General features: G+C 39.5%; 1 protein-coding gene across 7 annotated transcripts in view; it reads right to left on the bottom strand.

The window, feature by feature from the left end:
* thrb (thyroid hormone receptor beta) overlaps nucleotides 1-24,803 on the bottom strand; it is a 108,325-nt gene extending 83,522 nt beyond the window's left edge. For 5 of the 7 annotated variants that reach the window (XM_086193086.1, XM_086193088.1, XM_086193084.1 and 2 more), the window contains exon 1: nucleotides 24,354-24,803. The gene's annotated coding sequence lies outside the window, so the exon portion shown is untranslated. Of the gene's footprint in view, nucleotides 1-19,971; nucleotides 20,053-24,257; nucleotides 24,277-24,353 lie in introns of those variants that run through there. The other 2 variants (XM_086193090.1, XM_086193093.1) reach the window with 2 other exon arrangements.
* Nucleotides 24,804-25,040: the final 237 nt, after the last annotated feature.

Genomic DNA, 25,040 nt, shown 5'->3' with positions numbered 1-25,040 from the left:
CCAGGACATCATCCAGTGTCTGAAACCCTTTCTCGTCAAATTTAAAGGTGAGGTCTTTAACAGTCCACGGATCAAAAGCTCTGGAGGTGTTCACCAGTTGGCAAGTTGGGTAAAGATTTCCTCCCGTTTCAGTTTCAGGCTGTCAGTGACTACTTCCCATAGCAACCGCTGCTTATGTCTGATCGTCTGTCCATTTCCATTCCGCCGCATGTGACTGTGGATGTACTTTTGCAATCTGGTCAATGTACGCAGAATGCCGCGTTTTCAAAACTAATAAACCATGCCAGCGAGTTAGAACACTAAAGTGTTAAGAGCACACAGGCAGGCGTGATGCATTGCTTCTGGTTTTCTATGTTTACAACAGCGACATTGAGCTACGCACTTGAGGCTTATTAACTTACAGCTCATCAGCATACTTTAATGTATGTGCATGTACAACAACAAACTGGTTTATTGTGTGAAAATACACATTCTAGCACACGTGCATTCGAAACTATCTTTATTAAGATTGCTTCAAGGTGACACACCACATACAGAATTCAGCTGCATGGTGGTTTGTTGATGTTTTTCTGCTGGTCAGAGTTTGGCATGTCTGAGGCCTCATACAGCAAACGCACCTTCGGTTTTTAACAGACTCTGGAATGGAAACTAAATTCCTGGGGAAAAACTTTCTGTTTAGGAACTTAATGGTGAGTTTGAGGAGAGAAGCAGCTGGGAGGTGCCAAACCACACAGAACCATAAAAGTGATTTAGCAATTGATTCTAAAAGACACAGGCAGCAAAGGAAGCTAAAATTTGTGTCATATGGTCACATTTTGGAATTGGTTAAGAGTTTTGATTTTGCAGTAAAATTCAGACGGTGATACAGTCCAGCCCACTCTTGATCTAATATATCATAATGCAGTACAACAGAGCGAATCTTGGCAACATGATTCAAATTATAAATAGTTCCTGATAGATTTATGAAATTCAGTAATGGGAGAGACAGAATTACAGATTTAATTTTATTACATCATTTCTTCAAATATTTTACGCACTGTTTGCAGGATTATGCAAAAACTACTGAGCCAGTTTTCTGGAAATTTGGTACGAGGATGGGACATGAGCTACAGAGCTCCATTTGAAGCAATCCCGATCCAGGATTACATGTTTTTGTTGGTGGGAAGATAGGGAATACAACAAAAAAAGGGATGACAAGTGTGATCTGGAGTAAAGGAGTTTTGGTGATTCCTGCCACCGGTGTTCTGCATGTTCTCAGGTCCGTAGTAAGCCCTCATTCCCCAGGCAGCAAATATGATGAGTGTTACACGTATGAAGAGATGCTGTGAACATTTACACTCCACCCACAGCACCTATTGACAAATTAAATCTCTCTCCAGTCCAGTTGATTTCTTCATCGTGTTCTACATTGCAGAATTGTTGTTTCTTTAACTACTGTATTTAAAGATTTAAGAGGCCAGTCTCAGTGGGTGTAACCTCCTCATGTGTGCTCGTAACAACCCTGTGGGTCATTTAACCCAGAAATCTACAGTTTTAACTTGGCGGGACAAAGGAACCTTGAGGACAGGGGAAAATCTCCAGTGTTGAGAAAAATAAACGTTGAAAAATGTTACTTCTAAGGAAGCTGTGTTCATGTCTCAAACTCGCCGAATTTGTCAACTAAATAGAAATAAATTGAGATGACAGTGTGGTTGGTGTGGCATTTATGTTAAGCTTGAAACACACCCATGTTTAATTTGGAGACTCATTGCACCTTTTGCCAGAATATTCATCATTTACCTGATTTAATAAGTTGGACATGCCCATAAGTCCTTTATGCCATGAGCCTTAGACCACTGACACGGGGCCCTCTGAGTGCTTTCTAATTAGAATCTCATTTGTTATTGAGAATTGCACATTTTGTTAATAAGATGATGCTCTGTTTTATACAGTATGAGGAGCGCTGTGGTTTTCGTTTCTAGATGGCGACCGTGAAGAGGAGCTGGGGTGTTCAGGTGTGTTGCTGGCTTTCCCACAGTGACTTGATGGCGTCTGTGGACAGAGAAGACTGTGTCTGTATTTTCGCCACATTTTCAATAAATGATTTCCTGAAATGTTCCCGTCTTTCTTACGAAACTCAAACTTATTCCACAGCAGTGTTTTATGACCATTTACATCAATATATTCACTGTCTGTCAACATGTTTCAGGAAATGAAGAGAGAAACAGGAAAGGGAGAGAGTTCAGTCACTGAGAGAGAGAGAGAGAGAGAGAGAGAGAGAGAGAGAGCGCAGTGCAAGGGGAGAGATGGCCGTCCTACGTAATGTTGGAATAGCAACGGCAGAAATGAAACATCTTACACATTACACAACACTTTTCAGACCCCTGGTGTGAACACGCTCTGGACTGCATGAGTTTCACCCCAGGTCTAGTTCATCCCAACTCCACAGAAATCAATTCTAGATAGAAATAACAACGTTCATTTTTAACACCTTGATATGAGGGTCGGATTTGGAGGTTGACGTACAACCGTCCATCCAACTGGGATTGTTTCTCCACTTTTGCTTTTAAAGAGTTTCTTTTTCACCAAAGGATCGAAGATGTGCTGTCACTACTGCGGTGGCTGGATTGTATAACATCTAGGTGGAAGTATTTTTTTGTCATTGGCCAGCTTTGTGGTGTCTGGGTACCTGATCACTGTGAAGAAAAAAAGCTGGAAACCATTAAAGCACTTTAATTATTGTTTTTTATTACTTTAAACAGAAATGAGTATCATCAACTCAATTTTTTTCACCATTTTACAGATGGATTCATTCAGCAATATTTTAATAAAAATTCACTTTAGCCTTTTTAACCCAACTATCATTCCCATATCACTTTATTAATCAAACATTGCCCCCTAAATTTGTTAGCTTTACTTTTATTTTTACTCAAACGTAGTTGTATTAAAGTAAAAAATTCACATAATTCTGATGTGCCTATGTCTAAGGAATCATCTTTGAATGCAACAATGTTTCATAAAGCCATTAAAAGTCACAATGTCAGTGATGAGAAGTCACAACTGATTATATCCAGTGTCATAACCCGATATGGCGAATAAGCAGCTCTAGTTTACACAGTGTGTAAAACAAACACTAATGAAAGTCCTGTCATCCTTGCTTATCCTTATTCACGGCTTCTTGTTAGATGTCGTCTCAGTGGAGAGGGCAGAGCAGAGCCAGGAATAAAAACTAAATGGTGCAATAAGACTGTGAGAGTCAGCTTTATAATGGAGCTTCACAGAAAGGCGTGAGTCAGCAATAGAGGGGAAAAAGGGGGTTTAAATGAGGAGGACTATCAGGGGGAGGACAGATGTTGAAAGTTAAAGAGAGAGAAAGACAGCCATTAATTTGGTAGATTAATTCTGGTAACTTTTAGCCTTTGCGGAGATATAAAAATCAAGCATTTTACAAGCCTTTTCATATCTTGAGACAACATCTTAATGTTACACAAATCTGAAGACTTCAAGTGTCCTCCATTCATAATATCTGTGGAAAGAGGAGAGCTGGAGCACAAAGTTTAGATGTCAGCCAAACTAAACAGGCTGTAAAACGGAGGATTGAAGAACATTAGATTGATATTTTGAGGGCCTGGACCCACCAAAGCATTTTTTCCCAGCTGGAGACACTCAGCTGGAAGTGCCCTAGAGTTTTGTTTTGTTTTTTTATTTGAAACCATGTGGTTGCTAAGACAGAATATCCGCGGAAGTAAAAATGCTGGCGAAGCTGGGTATATCCTCTACTTGGTCTGGCTGAAGTAAAGACTGAACAAAACACAGAGAGAAGATGGACCCAACGTTCTCTGTGTGTTCATGACATTTTGTGGACGATGAAATATTTCAGCAGTGTTTTTTTCTGCACTCATACATGTATGATGTGGTTGTTTTTTTCTCATATTTGTCCTGCCTCCACCTCTACTGTAATAGGGTGGCTGGGTAGAAATTGACAGAAGTCGGAGGTCAGGATCAAGCAGGAGCAGACAGATATCAAAATAGCCCAATACTTGATGAAATCACAGCACAAAAAAGTTAAAAAATGCAAAAGCTGATGGCATTCTAACAAAAAATGTTAAGTATAAATAATGTAGGATATGGTGGAGTATTTCTCATATTTCAAAATGCATTTAAACTTCAACAACCATATACAGTAAGTACTTCAGTCTACTGTCTCTGTGCCTGCTGCCATGACATAGTACCAATTACTCCTTATTTTACAACATGCTGACAGTCTAGACAGCTTCAGGATATATACTGAACAAGATCCTGATCACCAGCATGATGAACCAAAATACAAAACAGGTGTTTCGATATGGATGACTGACACCCCGAAAAAGTGCAGTCAGGTTTAGAAGCTGGCAGAAAAGGTAAGTGGAGTTTTCAATTAGCACAGCTAGCAATAGTTCTGATACTCTACAAGGACAATCACATGCTGTCTTACCCCAACTCACCCCATTGCACCATGAAGCATCATAGTGAGGGCCAGAAAAGTGAAGATGAAGGCTTTTACAGCTCCTCAGTCTATCTCCATGAATAATTCAACCCCATCCAAGCCTGAGAGCGTTTATCAACTTTCCCTAAAGCATAAAAATGCAGTGCAGCTGCATTGACAGACGGGGGGGGTTGATAATCTCCACATTTCTATCATACATCCATCCATTCATCCATTTTTTGTACCGCTTATCCGTTGAGGGTTGTGGGGTGGGGGGCTGGAGCCTATCCCAGCTGACATTGGGCGAGAGGTGGGGTTCACCCTGGACAGGTTGCCAATCCATCACAGGGCCATCAGGAATTAGGGGTTCAGTATCTTGCTCGAGGATACTTGGACATGGTCACCAGGGTAAGTGAGGATCGAACCAGCGACCCTTCTGTAGACGGCCACTCTACCTCCGAGCCGTGAAATCAGGCCCCCCAACAAAAGGTTCTGCTTAAAGCTTTGTGTTATCTGTTTTGCCAAAATCATCACTAGATAAGTCACTAAGAAAATGATTTCGTGATATGACGACAAAAGCAAAGTTAAGAATCAGACCATGCAAATAACAATTTACAGAGCAAGTCCTTCTGCACTGAACATGCTATGTCGCGTCGACAGGAGTCCATAAGGTTTTAGTTATTATAAGAGCTCCAGCTCATCTTCTTATTGCTATGGTCACACTAAAACTCTGAAATGAACTTTTGACCTAACCAGCCAAAATAAGGTGGTGAAAGAGGCAGAAAGTAATGACAGAGGGGGAAAATTATGTTTTTAGCACTGTCATAATGGGTCAGAATTTGCTGCTGTTCTTTTTTGACTGTGTAAAATGTTTTTGTTTTTGTTGACAACTCTTGACAAGGTCATCATTGTGAATGAGAATTCGTTCTCAATTGATTTTAATCTAGTTAACCAAAGGAAAAGGATACCCTGGGCCTCATTACTACCATCGAGAGCTTTGCACAATTCAGATGAATAAAACAAATAAAGAGGGAAGAGTAACAATGTGGTCTTATTTTTTTATTGTGTAAAAGAGAATACTTTGGCTGCATGGTACAAGTCATAAATAACTTATGAAAAATCTATTATTCCATAGTCACATTTAAGAAACATTTTATGTCACTGATAAATTGATAGTACAATAGAGGACTCTTTCAAAGAGGAATGAATCTTTAATACTTTAGAATATTCAAATAAGCGTGGCAAAAAGTAAAAGTGTTACATAAATATAAGGTAGATGCTAATGTCAAGTGAAAGACTTGCTAACAGTGTGGTTCACTCTGCAGTTCAGAGTTCAGTTAGCTGATGTGTAATGTTGATCAGGCTCATTTGAGATTGTTCACTTACACTAATCAGCCAAAGGATTAAAACCACCTGCCAACTGTGTGAGTCACTTGTCCCACCAAAACCACTGGCATGGACTCCATAAGACCTTTGAATGCGTCCTGTGATGTCTGGCACCAAGACGTTTGCAGTAAATCCATATTTAGCTAATGAGGTGGATCATATCAGGATATTGGAGATGAATCGATGCACATCTTATACTGTCTATGAAAAATGAATGAATGAATAAGAAATAAGGGTAGTATGAAAGAATAAAGTATTGTTTGCAGTTTTGAAGGGGTGTGCTTTAATGGATTTCCTACATGTGGTGAGTAATAGTGGGTGTCTGATGCTTGGAGAGTGAGTTCCAGAGTGTGATGATACAGAAGCCCCTCTACCCTCAGGCATGATACTTGATACTGATGCAGGGGGACATAAGGCTCATGTCAGCTGACTAGAAGGTGCAGGTGGAGCAAGTGTGCCAGTGGAGCAGCTCCGTCAGGTAGGATGTGGAGGATTTTGTAGATCCTGAGGAGGAGTTTTAAGTGAATTTGCAGGTGAACAGTAAGCCAGTCGAAGTTTTGAAGAATGGGGGGATGGGGTGATCCAGGGCTAGGAGTGGGTGAACAGGCAAGCAGCACATTTCTGGATAAATTGGAGTTTTTTGCGAATTCTGGAGAATGCCATAGAGGGCACTGTTTCAGTAATCCACTCTGGAAATGACAAATGTGTGGTTTCAGCAGCTGAGAAGAAGTGGGATGGAAAGACGCGGACAATGTGTTTGATGTGGGAGTAAGCTATTTTTGTGTTTTGCTTGATGTTTGAAAGATAGGGTTAGGTCACAGTTGTGATGGGAGGTGAGGACAGTGAAGCCATCACTCGACATTGAGGACGTTGGTTTAAAGTCACCACTTTCAGTCTGTTTGAGTTTAGTGAGTGGCAGTGGGGATTTCTTTGGTGGAGAGGCAGAGCTGGTTGTCATCTGCGAAGCAGTGGAACTGAAGTCCATAACTGTGCATTGCTTGACCACAAACAGGATGAAGAAGAGGGGGCCCAGGACTGAGCCTAGGCGAACACCTTGGAGAGGGGAGCAGTGGATTTGCAGTTATTGATGCTGATGAACTGGTGTCTGTCCATGAGGTTTAATCCAGGAGAGAGTGTTGCTGATGATATTTAAAATTGATTCAAGGCGATAGAAAAGGATAGGGTGAACGGCTGATGGCGCAAAAAAGTCACACTGAGGTTGAGCGGGACGACAATGTTGAGGTTGCGGGTATCAGAGGAGAAGGTCATTTGTTACTTATGTATTGAAACATTCTCCCTGGAAACTGGCACTTCAAAGTAAATGAGGGTGTGACTCGTCTTTAATTTCACAGTTGATGTATCCACTGGAAATGCTGTCTCTCTTTTCAGACACTGAATGCCTTGATGATTGAACTTTCTAGCCAGGGGCAAAATGTTACAGAACTACTCAGGTCAATAAACACATAGGTCTTAACAGTCTTATTGCTCTTTTTGGATTTTATCCTGACTGATACAATAGCAAGCACAAAATTGTCCCCAGCACAAACACTTGTCCCTGTCGTGGATGGCACACTGGCGGTTCATTCTTCCTTGATGATTCTGTCTTTTATAGCCTTATAAACCTGTACACCTCTGACTTATCTTGAACAATGCAGCAAGCTGCGATGTTACTGAGAACAGATCCCACTTGCTCAAATGACCTTTCACTCGGCAGCTTAAGTACAATCCACTTTTCATCATAAAACTACTCTTTGTGTAGCCTTTTTCAGCTTGTAACTTTCTTCCAGTGTGTGCATCTGCCGGCAAAACATACAGAGCTTTAAAAAGGCATGATAATGATGAAAAATGTGGCAACAGACCTTAACTTTAATGATGCACTTCAACTGAACTTCAACAGTGATGGAAGCAGTTCAACTTCCTAGATTTTATTCTGCTGCCAAGTGGAAATCATTCTTTTCGGGTGTCCCATCAAGATGCCCGTGGAATGGATTAGTAATGGCACCGGCTTCATTAGAGATGAAGTTCACCAAGTCTATGACACTGGTTTCTCTTGGTTTTGCCTTTTCATTTCTTATACATGAAACATTGTCCACAGTTGTACGTTGATGTCTTTACAATGTCACTAATGTGTCGTGATGATTGGTTAACTCTTCGATGCAGCCAACATCTTCCATTTCTTTGCGATAAGTCTCCAAAAACAAAAAGTAAAAACTTAATGCGAGAATCTCCGTTTCCAGATTACATCAGTGGTTGATTGATCATCCTTTTTCCATAAAGATGCAGCAATCTTCACCTTCTCCCCACATCTGTCAACAAGCAAGATGTGAAGCCTTCTCAGACCAATCAGCAGCAGGCTTGTGCCAGCAGCTTTTCAGGTCTGAACTTTACCCCTAGTAAACTGTTCAAAAAATATAATTTGTCAGTGCTGTTGGAAGCCTTTGAATCCACAATGTGATTAAAGGCTTTCATGTAGCTTCTGAATGCCAATAGATCTCAATGAAACATTGGCATGTTCACAGGTGACAGATGTAACAGCCACTGTTTCTCCTCCAGCACTTGCATTATGTCTGCCTGCTGCTGCATCAACTGACACACTTCAAGACTTCATTCTTTTTTTTTTTTTATTCGACTGGCTTTGGAGTATTCCTACTGGAACAGAATCTTTCATACACAAGCTGGAAGTTGTGTACACACCACCTTCCCATTCAGTCTTAAACTCGTGTGCCTTCTTCGTCACTATAAGATCTCTGATACCAGTTTAACTGTGCCGAGTCTCAATGCACTTTAAAGTGAGTGCTCTTCCTTCTTGACCTAAAGCTGTGCTTCTTCCAACTGCAATCCAATGCTTTAGTATGGCTGCAGGAACTATCAAAATGGCTCTGTTGGCTTCCTTTCCATTGTTTTCAAATAAATCTATATTAGTCGACTATCAGCTTGGAAATCAAGTCCCTTTGGATTTATTTTCAAACTCTCTGGCTGGAATTTATGCAGTGGAAAAACCTAATGTAACACCTATCAATCTCAAATAGCAATGTGTCTTTAACTGCTACGATCAGCTCTGTGGAGGAGCTGCTTGAAGTTGCTTGAAAGGAGCCCATTTTATGCAGCCCTTTAAGATGGTAATATCGGGGCTAAATTTTGGCAAATGTGGCATCCTTTGAAAATTTGCCTGCAGGCCACTAATAACTTCTCATACGCTTAGAAAGGGAGAGGAGAGGGGAGGGTTGAAATTTGCAGATTCACTGCTAGATCCTGCATGCTGGTCGTGTAAGTGCAAGTCCTGTGTGTTTGCTTCTTTGGAATTCAAAGGATTCACTCAAGAAACATTAACGGCAATAAGTTTGCTAACTTAACTGGTTCCTGGCGACCAATCGACACTAGATAGCTAAGTTAAGACTCATCCGATTATTTATGGATTTTAAAAGTATCAAAGCAGTGAACTGCAATACAAATCACTGACCTACAGTCACTTTATGAAGTCGATGCTAAATTTTTTGTGGTTTCATCGCTACAAGCCACACACATCTGTTGCTGATGATTCAGCCAAGAGATGAGGCTTAGGAAGGAGCTCAAGTCAGTCCAAGTCAAGGGGCCAAAGTCCAATACACAAATCAATGAAGATTAATATTTTCAAGTCTAATGTTGTGAGATGAGTAATCCACTCCTGATTATTCCTGCTTTCAGACATATAAAATGTTTTCCCACAAACCCATTCAGTTCAAGATTTATTTCACCACAGTTCTGCAAAATTTATGATTTCAGTGTTAACTGATCTAAAAATGAGTGCTGCGGTAATTAATGTGTTAATTATTGTCATTAGTTTGGAATAGTTAACATATTTAAAAAACAACAACTGTATTTATTTACTTCCCGTCTTGGCTTAGTACCCCATACACCAAACCATTACAGCTAAAGATGGAAAAAAAACAAAACAAACAAACAACAACTTCATAATAGAAAGTTTCATTTTGAAAACTAGATTTGCACAATAAGCAAAAATAAATATAATTCTCATGAAAGAAATGTATCTTCATTCTTCAGAGTAAAATACCTCACTGAAATGATCTGAATAGGGCCTCACTAAACTTCTCATGACAAGAATGTGATACGTCTGAGTTCATACCTGAACCTGTGAGAGAGAGGTTAACTAATGTTTTAAATAAGTGCCACTTAATTAACATAGCAGAAGATGAAAGACTGAGATAGTACATCTCCTCTGGAGGAGAACCACTGTGTCAAGAATATACCCCTTTACAAAGGTGGGAGGGCACCTTCAGTAGGATGAACATGCATGAGCAAGCACACCACAGCCAACTGCTGGACTTCAGTGAGCAAGAACAACTTGAGCATCGCAACGCATTTGGTGAATGGAGTCTGAGATTGTTTGCATAGACAAAAGAAGAGTGACACTAAACTGAGGATTTATTTTCTGCGTTGCAAAAGAAATGAAAATTCAGAAAAGGTTAACTACACTTGGGACTGAGCACGTCACACCTAAATATCCCTTATTACAAGAAAAAAAATGTTATCACCGTCGTTTTTTATCCATTGACAGTAATTCCAAATACAATTAAAAACAGATAAAAAAAAGATCAGACATCCATCGGGAGCGTTCTACGACTGCATAAATGAATAGATGGATGCAACATGCCTGACAGTGAGCTGGGGGGAGGGGCAGCTGAAAAAGAAGCGTAACAGACTATTTTTGTTTTGTTGCGAGAGCTAAAAATAATGCCTAAATTTGAAATACATTTAAATTTAAATGTGCGTGAAGAGCTCCATTAGCGTGTTTGCATGTTTTATGCCACATCCACCACCTCAAACTCCTCCTTTATTTTGGGGGTCAGGTGCTGAAAAGTTTGAGAAATCCTGCAATAAAGAATACAAGAAAATGACTACTTACCTATAGTCGATTCAGCAGGTAATTAACATGGTTCAAGTACATAGAAGAGAAAGAAATGGGAGAACATCAGCTTAGTGCACACCACATATGATCTAAATTAGATTTCAGTCAGATGCATGACCTCTGTCACTGCTCCACACATAACAACTTGTGAGACCCGCGTTATTTATTTCTGAAGATGGTGAACTGAGGTAAATGAGGCCAGGCAGCAGAGTCTGATCTGGTTCAAGTGGTCTGGTGTTAAAGTGTATTTCTAACGCGTGAAGGCTTAAAGCGTTGCCATTTTGTTAAGACACGACCACCCGCTGAATAAATGATATATTCCTTTTGCCGGTGACGACCTTGGTTTGAGCTGAATGACTGAGGGAAACGGAAGTGTGCTAAGAAGCTACGTAAGATGTTTAGCTCGCTTTGTCTGAATGCTGCATCCAGCATCTGGCCTGAACCATGAGAAACACACATCCGTGAGCCTGTAAAATTTTCTTCCTGCTCCTCAGTCAAATGTGATTAGTCGAACGATGAATGATTTGACAGTTGTATGACTACAGCTAATCCATATGAGCTTCTCCATATGAGAGCAGGTTTTTCAAACGTCAGCATGTACAAGTGTTAAGCTTCACACCCACCAACATTTGATTCATAGAAAGGGAAATGGGCTTAGTAAATAATAGAAAACGGAGTTACTGCCACACAGTTTTATGCCTCCTCCAACCAGGAAAGGTGCATGTTTGTCCAGACTCATATTACACAGTTTAGAGTGCAGGAATTTAAGTACTTTTATGCTGAACTGAACGTATAATTTTGGCACTATTCTTACAGCAGATGACTCACAGCGCGCTTTATCAATCGCTTGAAGCTCAAGATCAGTAAAACCAGTGAGTGGTGAGAGCGCTGGCAACCAGAGAAACAGGAGCCCTCTGCCCTTTGTTATTCAGCAAGAGGAGGTGGCAAAGGTGGTCAAATCTAATCATTCAAAAATCTCTTCAGGAAGAGACAAATCAGGGTGTTCATCCTGAGGACTCTCAGATTACTTGCAACAGGCTCCCACATTCTTATGTCTCAAATCATGACAAAGGAAACAGCTCGAAAAATGTCACATTGTGAACACTAACGAGTTAGTACTTCCACAGCAATTTAGGGGGAGTTGACTACAAACAAACTGAAAAACAACACAAAACATCTCAAAATATTTCTCATTGTTTTACCCTGAATTTGGTTGAGGCCTATATCAAGTTAAACCTGCAGTTTGGACAAGAACAATATTTAAATCAAAGAAGCACTATATATATATATATACATATACATATATATATATATATATATATATATATATATATATATATATATATACAGTATATATACAGTATATATATATACACAGTGTATATATATATATATATATATACACAGTATATATATATACACTGTGTGTATATATATATATATATATATATATATATATATATATACTTGTATATACACACATATATGGACACACATACACACATACATACACATATGTACATATATATTTGAAAGAAAATCCTTTGTATATGTAGCAATGCATTTCAAGTAGAAATTACAGGTAATAATACCAACAACAAAAATAACAATAACAATAATAATAATAATACTTGAAACATTGAAAAAGTTAATGCCCAGAGTTTAAAGGAAAGAGAAATTCTACTCCTGCTGACTGCAGCAAAGTAATTTGCACTGCTTTGAGCTTTGACAAAAACACATTACGCAACATTCATCGGTTAAATTCTAATTTTATAGTGCTGAACTGCTCTCTCTCTCTCTCTCTCTATATATATATATATATATAGAGAGAGAGAGAGAGAGAGAGAGAGAGAGAGAGAGAGAGAGAGAGTAAATTACTTCCAAAGTATGAAATTTGGAATGTTAAATTTAACTGCATATACAGCAGGCAGTTAAACTGAACAAACCGAACAATAAAAATAAATAAATACATCTATAAAATACCTCCTAAAACATGTGTGGTTCAAGTACTCTCTGGAGGCTGAATGAGCTGGATGAAAAAAATATGCATGCACAATCCTGCCATTATTTTTCCTTTCTCTTCTTTGTATGTTCATACATTCTTATCATAGCTAGTGTTGCATAGCAGATTGATATTCTTATCTGTGGCTGCACTGAACAGGACCAAGTGACAGGCTTCACAATGAGATCCAGATGAACAATGCAGACAGTTTTAATTATATTACAGGCCAATTATTACAGAGATCACATACTTCATACACATTAACACAGTGTACGTGACTAATTCATTTTTACCTTCAGCCAAGTTACATTTGAATATCAATCACAGAGGCTAAAAATTCTGTAAATGTTGACTTTATGTTAGAAAGGCAGAAAAGGGTTTTGTAACATGCACCCCCTTAATTGATTTTACGCTCTGGTAGTCACATAGTTTACAGGGCTACTAACTTTATGTTGTCAGCGTGTGTTGAGAGAGAACTTTGCACTCAGACCAAATCAGGCGGTAGCAGCCGGACACTATCCAGCCCATTATAAAACCTCATGCCCCTGCAGTTTATCTCTGGCTCTTCCAAGGTCACTAAATGTCTATTTTCTAAATGTTCTGCCCTCTACTAAATGTTACTATTGGTTTAAACTTTAGAAATTGATGGACGGGATGAGTTTCCTTCCTGCTGGGTCAGAAGCAAAACAACTGCCTAGGACCACCTTTATGAGGGTCTGACACAGTCCTGCCTGAGCAAAATGACAAATCTCTAAGCCTCGTTCTACCAGAGACTCCAGATCCAACCACCATGTCACAGAGATACGACTGCACAGCAACTGAGTGTTGCTATAAGAATGCTAGGTATGGGTCCTTCACTGATGAAGAATGGCTGTTTAAGTGACAAGTTGCCCCCCCTGAGATGGACTGTGTGTTCAGCAGGCGGTTATTTATAGATTTGTTTTGTTTTGTTTTGTTATTGCAGACTGTTGTGGTGGTATTGAAAGAGGAATCATGTATATTCAGTGGTATTGGAATCGACCATCTAATTTCTGGCATCGTGACCACCCTGGATGAGGATGCTCAGTGCTCCCGGCAGTACATTGTGTCGAGAGACAATGTTTCTTGCTACATGGTGCACGGGCAAAGTCAGATGATAGCAATGTGACAATATGCTGATCCTAATTCATATAAACAGGATCCAACATTAGTATCACCTCTCAGTATGACCCAGCACACTCCAGCATCCAACTGATTGAGCACTGTAGTCAAAAATCAAATATACTGGGTAAATTATATTCTTCCTTTATCATAAAAGCTAAAAGGGCACTGTTCTTGCTACCACGGCAAAATGAGATTAGGACACTAAGAGAAGATAAGCGCTAGTGAAGGCTACTTAATGCTTCATGAAATAAACTCTGTCATTAATCTATAGCGCTTCACCCTAATTCTCTACTATGTTAACAAAGGCTGGATTATATTCTTTTCTTTCTCTTGGCTGATTTTCAAGCATGCATTTGTGAAAATAGTAGTGTGGCATGTTATGTTCAGGTGTTTTTTCATATGCTACTTTATGTCTTTGTGTTGCGATGTAGCTTTACTTGGTAGCTGTTTGACTTTCCAAAATCTGGTTTTGTTCTGCGTGCTATAGCCTCCACATATAATGAGTTTATACTGCAGAGAAGGACAAATAACCAACAAAGAAGTAAAATGTCAACTTGTTGTAAGACAAGACTACATGTTGTACTCAGAAAGCTGTGTGTGTGTTTTGTTAGTGAGTGTCTGTATGTGTGTGTGTGTGTGTGTGTGTGTGTGTGTGAACAAAACATTTGTATGCTGCACAGTCACCACTGTGATCAACAGCAGTGTTTTCCAATCCACAGGGGCTTGTCTTAGTTCCAGACTCAAATAGTCAAGAAGAACACTGTCAACTTTCAAAAAACGGAGGCCACAAACAAACTCGATACACTGAATCTTCCATCATCTCATTTCAAAGTGCTCTATGTTGTTTATCAACTATATCCACGATTAGGTATTTTTGTTATTTTATTCTTATATGAACTACTGTTTGAGAACCTATTGTTGTCATTGTTGTCTTTCAGCACAACAAAAAGCCCTGACAACAAAATCTATTATTCTAATAATTCATATTATTTATTTTAAAAAGCTACACAATACAGAAGTAAATCAATGTAAATACATTTGTTTTTACTGTGCAATACTGCACAAAAAGTGAGCCCACTATTATGCAGTAAGAACCCAAGCATCAGCCAAGAGGATATCTGCTGCGGCTGGATTCATGTGACTGGAGGCACCATCATCATGAAAAGTGACACGATAAAATAAAATCCGACACTGTTACAATGAATGAAGCATCCAAAAAGTCGTGGTGGAGGAAATTGTAAAACAGATTTTTTTTTAAAAGAGCATTTCAAAAACTGCTATTTATAAATCTTTGTAATCCTCTTATGAAAGAATTGATTGTTGGCGGGCTGCTCAGCTCAGTTGGCCGGGCGCGTAGGGAGGATGAGTCCTGCGTAGCAGCTGTGGTTTCACGTCCTGCCTGCAGCCCTTTACTGCATGTGTCCGCGTCTCCCCGTCCCTCTGCACTACACTGTCCAAAAGGAATTAAATACCCAGAAATACTTCATAAAAGGTTGTCACATATTATATAAATCCAATATATTATTGATAGAGATGGGAGATGGTTAAAAAAATGTATCACTTGTTTTCCACATAGTTTGATGCTGACATTTAACGAGCAGGGAGGCTGGGGGCTGATAAAACCAATGCCACATCAATGTTTTATTTTATTTACGTTGTAATGGGATGTGCACTTGAACACTTAAGCTTTTAAGCACTCCAGCACATAGCGATTGAATTCCTGAAGCCCTCCACGATGTTTTTTTTTTTTTTACCTGTCTTTCTCAACTAGAACTACAAACTTCTTAATGTAGGTTGTGTTGTGATGGACATGTTTGTTTAGTTAACGTCAACCTGCCAAGGGACTTCAGTTGAAATCATTTGAATTCATGTTCATTAATATGCCCTGTCCCTATTTAAAATGAATACATTAAAATATGAAACAAAATGACACAAACAAATTTAAATTACAAATATGAATACAGTAGCAAATGAGATTTAAAAATGTTTCAATATTTAAATCAACAGTTTACATATTGTCACTGTCTTTTTCCTGACAGGCCACTTATTTCGAGTGATAACGCAATTATCAACTGCATTAATGCCATTGATGAATGCTTCTTTCTTAAACATACATTATACGTTTATAATTGTACTTACTGTCATAATTTGTTAAATGCTTTCCAACATGGGTCAAACTGCTACAATTGCCATTACTTCATAACCCTAAAACATCCTCCGAAGTTGTAGGCACATGTTCACATATCCCAACACAGAATATAAATCCCATAATAAACCCGTCTGTCATCTCAGGCCTGCAATTATATTCTGGAAGCTACTTTGAAAATGTTCTTCCTATTATTATGTAACATTGTGGAACTGTTTTATCCACCATCATGCTATAATCTGTTGCCTCAACACGGTCCCCAAATACACTCAGCATGTTGCAGGTACGGCTGCAGCCAAAAAAGATTCCCTTTTCATTAAGCTGTGAAGCCCGATTCTATGAGGGTGGTATACAGAGAGACCCTCCACAAAAAGCGGCTGCTGAGCCCATACAGCCTAAGAGAGAAAAAAAGCCTGAGAGGCTGAGGCGTCATGCCAAGGCAACGCTGGAATGGCTTCCAGCTTCAGCCTGTCCTTAAATAACCCAGCCGCAGTTTGAACTTGACAGCAAGCCGAAGCTGACGATCCCAGTTATTGATGACTGAAACCTTCGGAGATCTAGAAGTACGTCTAAATCAAAGGGCTTAAAGCTTGAATCGTCTGAAACTACGATTGTTTAAAGCTTTGCGTTGCTGCAGTGTTTTTCAGTATTTTTGTTTTGTTTTGGGTTTTTTTTGCTTAATCTCTCTCACATGGCCCACACAGCTTCTTTTTTTTCTTTTTCTGACCGCCATCATGTTTCAGCTGTTCCCAGAGAGGTGAGTGATTGTGTTTGCATGCAGAAAAAAAACACTGCAGTCAGTTTCTTGTTTTTTTGTGCAGATGCTCAGAGCTCTTCTGGTTGAAATTCTCGATCTTTTTTAAAAAGGCGCTGATGTCATCACTGCTGATCCTTTTCAGGCAACCTATTAGATGGGTTGGGACTCGTCACCTTGGTAACAAACACAAATGAGGGTGAAGCTTGTTCTTACTGGATCTGTTTATCCTGATCTAAATATCTGAAAGAAACTATCATCAGAAACAGCAAAGCCAGATTACGGGAGCACGGAATGCTAATGGAGAGTTTGTGCATCAATTCACTGATGTGGCCAGAGGATTGTATCCGGCATCATCATCCTCCTCACTCTGTGGCTGTCAGATTGTGGTGACATCATACGACATCACCTGATGTGACTGGGACATTAGGTTTCACCATCAAGCTCATCCAAGTATGGTTGCAAGCATCCTTAAACACAGCATAAAAAAAAAATAAAAATAAAAATAGGACAATCAAAATGCAGACAGCAAGAGGGATATTCTCCCCCCTGAAAACATCAGTTGGTGCCCCCACATTTGAGCAGGAGCCTTCATTCGCCGGTACGACTGAGTGAGATCATAGAACTGGCATTAAAAACACACCAGTCACAATATCATCATATGATACACGGAGAGAACGAAAAAAATTAAGTCTACACCACTCAAAATAGGCATCCTCAACAATGCAGGCACCTACACTAGAGTTGATATCCAAGCTCAACAGAAACTGCGGTTATAAAACAGACCAGACCGAGTTTGGACAATAAATTTGAAATCATTTCAAGTTGGTGGTGTAACAGAATTATGTGGTTTGTGGCCACACTGTAATCTACACACACAACAGAGGAGTGGAGGAAGTGAAAAGGAGATACTGTAGGAATACATAAAAAAGACAAACTCGTGTATCCGTCTCTCTCTCACAACCACCTGGTCGAGGCAGATGGTTGCCCACCTACAGTCTGCTCGGCTACGGTTGTTCTTTGGTTGTTTTTTTTTTTGCAGACTTTTGCAATAAAATAAAAGATTCTCTCCTAAGAGCACTGAATTAAGTGCAACTATATGATGCTGATTAAAATAACACAACTAGTATTATTACCACTCGATCCCTGACCTGACCCATTTCCCAGCCCACCTAGTGGGTTTATCTGTGCTTATGTGATGATTACTGCTGTGCGAGCAGCAAAATCTGGCTGCGCAGCTGCAACAGAATGAAAAGCATCAGCATTGCACAAGTGTTTAACGGACTCAAATTCTACAGACATGAGCGTCTGAACATTGGAACACACGATCCATCATTGTCTTTATTTTTAATAAGGCAAAAATAATACTTATCCAATTATCCAGTTCTTAAACGTTATAGTTGGCACAAAGCTCGATGATGCTTGACATATCTTGCCATTATTTTATTCCTGAAAACAGCTTCCCCCCCAGGGCCTCGGAAAATCTCAAAACACCGCAGGATATCCAGGAAGCATTCCAATAGCAATTGGAATTCAATTTAATTCCACTTAAGTGGCATTAAGTTTTCTTACATATAAATCATTTAACATATTAATCTATAATTCACTTTACATATTAACCTCAATCTCCGGTATTTTGAAAACGAGAGTTTATTCTGTCACGAGGACTTTGACAGGTCAATTGGAGATGAAAATGACAAGAAATGTGTTTACTGCAGACTGACTGACTTGAACCAAGAATTCTGGTGACTCATTGTACTGCCTGCAAGAATGACGATCATCGCTGGTATCAAAGATGGGAAGCTTAGGAAGACAAAAAACAGCCTGAGAGAAAATCAAATTCAACAGAGATCAAGAGCCACGAGGTCTTACTCAAACCAATTATTACAAGTTTTCGAGTCAGGATCAGCTTCTATTTGGGTTAATAAATGATTTCTTCTAAATCTGATTAAGACATAACCACATGACTACTAAGTGGCTGAAAAACAAGAGAATCATCCCTGCGACTTTTATCTGGTAAACAAAAATCTGACGTCACCTGGCCACCATCTGGCCGTTCTTTCAACACGTTCTGCATCCACATAAGTTGGTAGCACAAACAGACCTCCTCAGCCATTTTGCTTCGAATCATGGACAAGATACGTCAAGCAGATTGATTCATCCTCAATGTTCACATAACTCTTTTCAATACTTTGCTAAATGGCCTGAAATGGTTTAACTATCATCTGGTCTGACTCAGATACTTGTACTTTTATCAGGATATTGTCTGTATGATAATGTACTAGCTTGATGTTTGTTTGTTTGTTTTTTTATAAACACACACACACACGCACACAGACTTATCATGCAACAGCTTGATCATCACCATCATTCCTTAACCTTAATTTATTGCTACTTTCATCCTGATTCCTAAATCTATTTTAAAATGATCCAATTTAAGTCCTCCTCATCTATATCCACTTATTGCAGAAATAATGACTTAATTCTTATCATAAAATAACAATTTAGCTCAAATATTATCACGTTTTGTGATTAATTTTGTAAGCAATGAATAAGACATTCTGTGGTCATCTTAATTGTATTTATTCAGGCCATTAAAACATTAGAAATTGTAAACTCAAATATAATTTGATTCCTGCGTAAATCCATAAATAACCTCAGAAGTCTAAATCTTTTTTTTATTTATCATTGTTATTTTCTGGCATTCAGAACACTTTTCACTGTTCAAAGAAAAGGATAATAATCCAAAATATGAGCCAAGTATGACCCATAGAGCTTCAATTCTACAGTCAGTAACAAGACCCATCAACATTTTTCACCTTCTCAATGAGCTTCTTCTTCTTCTTTAAATTTCCAGCAGACTAGACACAGCCGAGGCGTGTTGCTGACCTCCACTGGTTGCTCATTGCTCTTTACAAGCTAAACCTCTGCATGGGGTCAAAGGCCAAAGCACCATTGATATTTTTTCAAAAAGAAAAACGTTTCCTTTTATTCTATGATTCTTTAATCTAAATTAATGTGTTCTTTTGCCATTCCTATAAATAACAAAAACATCAATCCTGACATTTTGACAATAAATTCTATTCTTAATACAAATTTGCCAACAACAGTAAAAAAAAAAATACGCACACAGTAAACAAATCTAAATTTACGTAAGAAAACCTGGACAAAATTAAACTTTTCATAAAACCTTTTCGGTTACTGCCCCCTGAATGGCCAGCGCGTCATCTGTTTCCTGCTCTGTGGCCCTGCAGCGCCACCTTCACAGCACCTGAAGCAAGAAAGTAAACATGCTCACACAGACCGTGTACGTGACCACTGAACTGATATGTACAATACTGATTTGAGAAAATCATCTGCAATTCAATATATTTTGTGTGAATACAGTGTTGATATTACTGGATTTACCACGACTTTTACCTTTGGCAGAACACGAGCTTTAGCTCATTGTGTTATGATGATAGCAAAGTGTTACATCCCGGGGGCCACGGGCTCCAAACGGACGCTAAATGTCCATTAGCCAGCAAGCTAACATCAGCAAAAATCAAACACGCTGAAGGTGTGACACCGTGACGGACGAAAGATGCTCACCTATGAGTGCCTGTCTTGTTCGTCACTGCAGCACAACTTCTGTGGAGCTTCGCAACTTACAGGTGGTTGACACTAATTTCAAACTGCGGCACAACATTTCAAAGCAGTTTTTGCAGTAATAAGGACATCAATGGTCGTGTGAAAACAGCTCCATAAAACAAAATCTTTTAACCCGCAAGTCACATCAGCACAGAGTCCTGGAACCAATATTTGTCCTAAAAGTCATTTTGAATTCTCCATCATCAAATAAATAAATACTAATAAAGCTGGTAGCAGGATTTATTGTCTAATGCCAGGATGAACTATTATAAATGTTATCAAAATATTTGTACTCTGTTTTAGCACAAATGCACCTGTCGCAGCACGACATGGACGATATAATCAGCTCTTTTCAATGTGTTACTTGTATGAAAATGTCACCCTATTAGTGGACTGGATGTCCGTGTCGCCATCGGATCACAGCCTAATGGATTTTCAATCTGTCTTTTTAAAATTTGATTGCAAAAACAAAGATGCGCGTTTATTTTTTCATATCAGTCACACGGCAAATATCTCGTGGTTTGCAAGAGAAACACTGATAATAAAACTTCTCACTAAAATCAGTTTATTAATATAAATATTGTACTTTTTTATCCACGCAATCTGCATCTTGTCCGTTTACATGTTGGCCAGTGTTCGCGGTTCCAATGTTCTGACAGTGATGCAGCGCAGTGACCAAAGCTGCAGCCTGCAGGAGGTGACTACTCTTACGGTTCTATATCAATACAACGCCCTGCAAGAACACCCCCCCAACACACACACACACACACACACACACATACACACACACACACACACACACACACACACACACACGCACAGAAAGATGAGCTTAAGTTCTGTTTGTATTGAATCAGATTGAGAAAGGAATGGATTCATTTTTAAGTGTCAATTTGGAGGCAGTATTTTGCTCTGCTGTTGAACAGTGCTGACTTACACGTTAGGCTGTCCCTAAAATTGTGTCGCCTCAAATCCTATAAAAGGAACACGAGGTAAATATTAGGTGTGTGTATGTTCTAATAATCATCAGTGGCACTGCTTTAAAAAGTAATGACAGAACTATGGCACGGTATCAAATTATTTAAATGATTATTTTATTACTTTATCCCCTACTATTACAATCCATTATGATGTATTATTTTACTGCTATAATGATATGAAATCCAGCCTATACTGAACCAAATTTGTCAACTACAAAAAGATTTAACATATAGAAGAATCTGGCAGATTGTGAAATTGAAGGACAAGGAAAGAAAAGTTGAACCGAAACGTGGAATCACTTGACTTCTCGTCTCAGCACCACCGTGCAGCTGCTGCTGCTGCAGGAAACACACAACTTCTCTTCACCTAATAATCTACGCTTTACAAGGCTCCACTCCAGCCAAATGTGTGACGTCAGCTAGCGTTTGTCCCAGCAGGGAGGTGATCACATGCTCCTGCTGCACCAAGAAAGATGCTGCTCACGGTAGACAGTGGTCTCGTCTTCGAAAAGACCTTCAGATTATTAATTTCATGGCAAAATCAGTCAATGACGACGGACAGACTTCCTTTGTGTCTCACACTGTCAATGACCTTGGGCTGAAGACTGACGCCAACAACGCAACAACAACCTATCTCGATTTCTGCCTTTTTTTTTTAAACTCAAAACAGTGAAAAACAGGTTATTTCAAAACAACTACGTGAGACACGGAAAGCAGCTGAATCAGCAGGAGGAAGAGGACAAAGGGTAGACTACTAAATACATGACCTCATCAGAGCTTTATTTTATTTTAAATATGCCTCCATTGACAATTTCTTCTAATTCAAGATTTGAAAACAATGTTTTTAATCTGCTGTTTGAGTGAAGACGTGTCTTCACAGTGAAAACTGACTCGTGCGAGGTGAACCTATGTAAAACCTGTATATTCTTCCATATTGACATGTAAAAAGATTTTTTTTTTTTTTATTTAGAAAGTTAAAGCATTGTGAAGTTATTTACTGTCACACAGACCCAACCCCCACTAAGGAGCTGACATCATCGTTTTATAAAAGCTCTGTTTTTTTCACGACACATTGAATCACCAACCCAGCATTTTAAGAATTATACACTCGGAAGGACGATTTGCATAACCTCTGTTTCCCAGAGAGGACGATCGCCATTTTACTCCGGACGAAAGGTTAAATAAAAAAAGAGAAGAAAAACGCGATTATGGATTTATTCTGCGAAATGTTGACGTAATTAAACTAAGGTCGAATGTGTATGTGTATGTTTGTGTGTTTGTGTGTGATGTGCACTATGGGTATACATGTAGAGCTGAAAACCTGCGCTGTGGGAGCAGATCAGGTCCTCCCACAGAACGGCAACGAGCAGGCAGACAGACGACCTTAAATACCCTCAGCCGAGAACCAGTGCTGCCTTCAAGACCGCCTTGAAAACTTCAAATTCACTTCATGTGAATACGAATTGTCACGCTTACCAGTAGGCAGTAGAAATGCCACATTCGAGAATATTTCAAAGGTATTTTTATGTTTTTTAACCGACTGAATTTTTAAATTACTAAGTCACATAGATCAAAAGCAAATATTCATATTCACACATATTCTCATTTAATACGTTTTACATTGGGTTAATTTCACCAGGTATCTATTCTGAGGTGACGCTCAGTGAAATCAGACATTTAAACTGGCTGAAAGCTTTTGGTCAGTGGCTGCTATTTTACGAATATTTGATCTCTTTTTCAGCATTTAGGTTTTTAAAATGTCCCAAACATAACATGTGGCTCTAGCTGCTGTCAAATCGCTTTTGATCGCCAACTGTCAACCTGCAACTCGCTCTCATAACGAAAGCAGTCGTCTTATTGAATCGTTCATGCGCGAGTGCGCAGTCACCGTCCGACAGTCCCTGAAGGCATCATTTCATGCTCATATGGTAACATGTCACCTTTCACACTGCAACTACCACAAGGCAAAAGGAGATAATAAAAAGAAAATACTGCATCTCTTGCATACACATGCAAACATATGTTTGAATCGGGAGCATTCTAGAAGTCCATAACGCATTTGTTAGATGTTGGTGATATTTGGATGGTCAGAAGTCCAACCTTTAAGGTCACTAATGCACTGCGAGGGGACATTTGCCAAGCCAGATGTTCATCGACTGCATCAGTCTGTTGCCAAAGCCAATCAAAGGTTACATCAGAAATAGCAACTTGCGTTTCTAAATATCTAAAACACTTCAAAAGTGAAGCACGCCCTTGACACATTGTTATTACCTTAAAATGTTTTAATGCCCGAGACTAAATCAAGAAATGGGCCAACACCCCGAAGTCGTCAGAAAAGCCAGCAAGCCAAAATGCGTGTTCTATTGATTTGGCAGAACCTCGGGACAAATATCATTCATTTGAATATACTTTCCCTTTTTCTTTCATTTATTAACCCTACGACAGCGAGTAACTACATTTCTGGAACGTTCCAAGTTAGTGTTCAATTCGGCGTGCAGAAAACCCGACATAAATTAAGTAAAATTGAAACTTTTTAAAGGGATTCTTTGGTGAAATGCTGCCATCTCATTCTGTTAAAATACACCACAGAAGGCGCAAAGGGGCAGGACACACCCTCTGTAAAGTTTAAAAATTACTATATTAAAGTACTTCTTGCAAGATAAATTATCATCCGAACTGTGTAAGACACTCAAGTAATAGAGAAAACGTCAAAGTCATGTTGAAGCAGGTGTGAACCGTTTGCCAATTTGCAAAACAGCAGTGAATTGTAAACAATGTGAATGTGGTTTGGCAAAAATCATTCCCCTCTGAAGTGCCTGAAATTCCCGACGGTGACAACATTAAAAGCGTGACAATGAACACTTACGCGATCACCTCTGCTAAACTGTCAAGCACACACTTGTCTGAGAGGCTGTCACTAGCCAGACAGAAATCAAAAATCACCCCAAAAAATGGAACGTACCGCATAAACAAGACGAAGCTGTTGTCCTAATATTAGTGTGAGTCCCAGTGCCTGTGTATTCCTCCTCCACTGGAACCAGTGTTGATCTCCGGTCGGCTGAAGGGAGCGGGACACAGCGCCGGGGTTTAACCTGAAATGACCCGCGCTGGTGCAAATCAGGCGACGGCTCCACTCCGCTTCGTTCTGCTCTGCGTGGGTCTGCGTGTGTCTGCGTGAGGACTGAATCTGAGAGGATCTACTCTGGTCTATGCGGCGATGAGACTCTGCCCAAGACGCAGAAAACTTCTACACGAAGCCAAAAACAAACCTTAAAAAGCCAAACGGACAAATGTGGCGCGCCGACTGATCGCTGCGGGGAACCAGAGAGCGGAATCAGGGCCAGGAGAGGAACCCAATAAGCCTCGCCCTTATTACAGTGTTCCAAGTAGTTGTTTCGACGGCGGCTGGCTGCTGTTACAGTAGGCCCGGTACCCGCCGGTGGGGCAGGAAACGTATTGTCTACCTCTATTTGTGTGTTTGTGCGTGCAGGGTAAACAGGGGAGACTTTGATTTAGTATTATTGTTACAAATGTCAATCGTATAACAGCTGTAAAAAGTGACATTTATTTGTAAAGTCTACATGTCCTGCAATTCGTAACAACATGTCAAACATGTGTTGTTTGTTCCATGTTTGAGGCCAACTACGCA

This window comes from Aulostomus chinensis, chromosome 22, assembly GCF_037954235.1.
Source record: "Aulostomus chinensis isolate RoL2024-O1b breed Wild chromosome 22, RoL_Achi_v1.0, whole genome shotgun sequence".
NCBI lineage: Eukaryota > Metazoa > Chordata > Actinopteri > Syngnathiformes > Aulostomidae > Aulostomus > Aulostomus chinensis.
The sequence above is the reverse complement of the archived record's forward strand: the minus strand, read 5'-3'. Positions and strand labels throughout refer to the sequence as shown.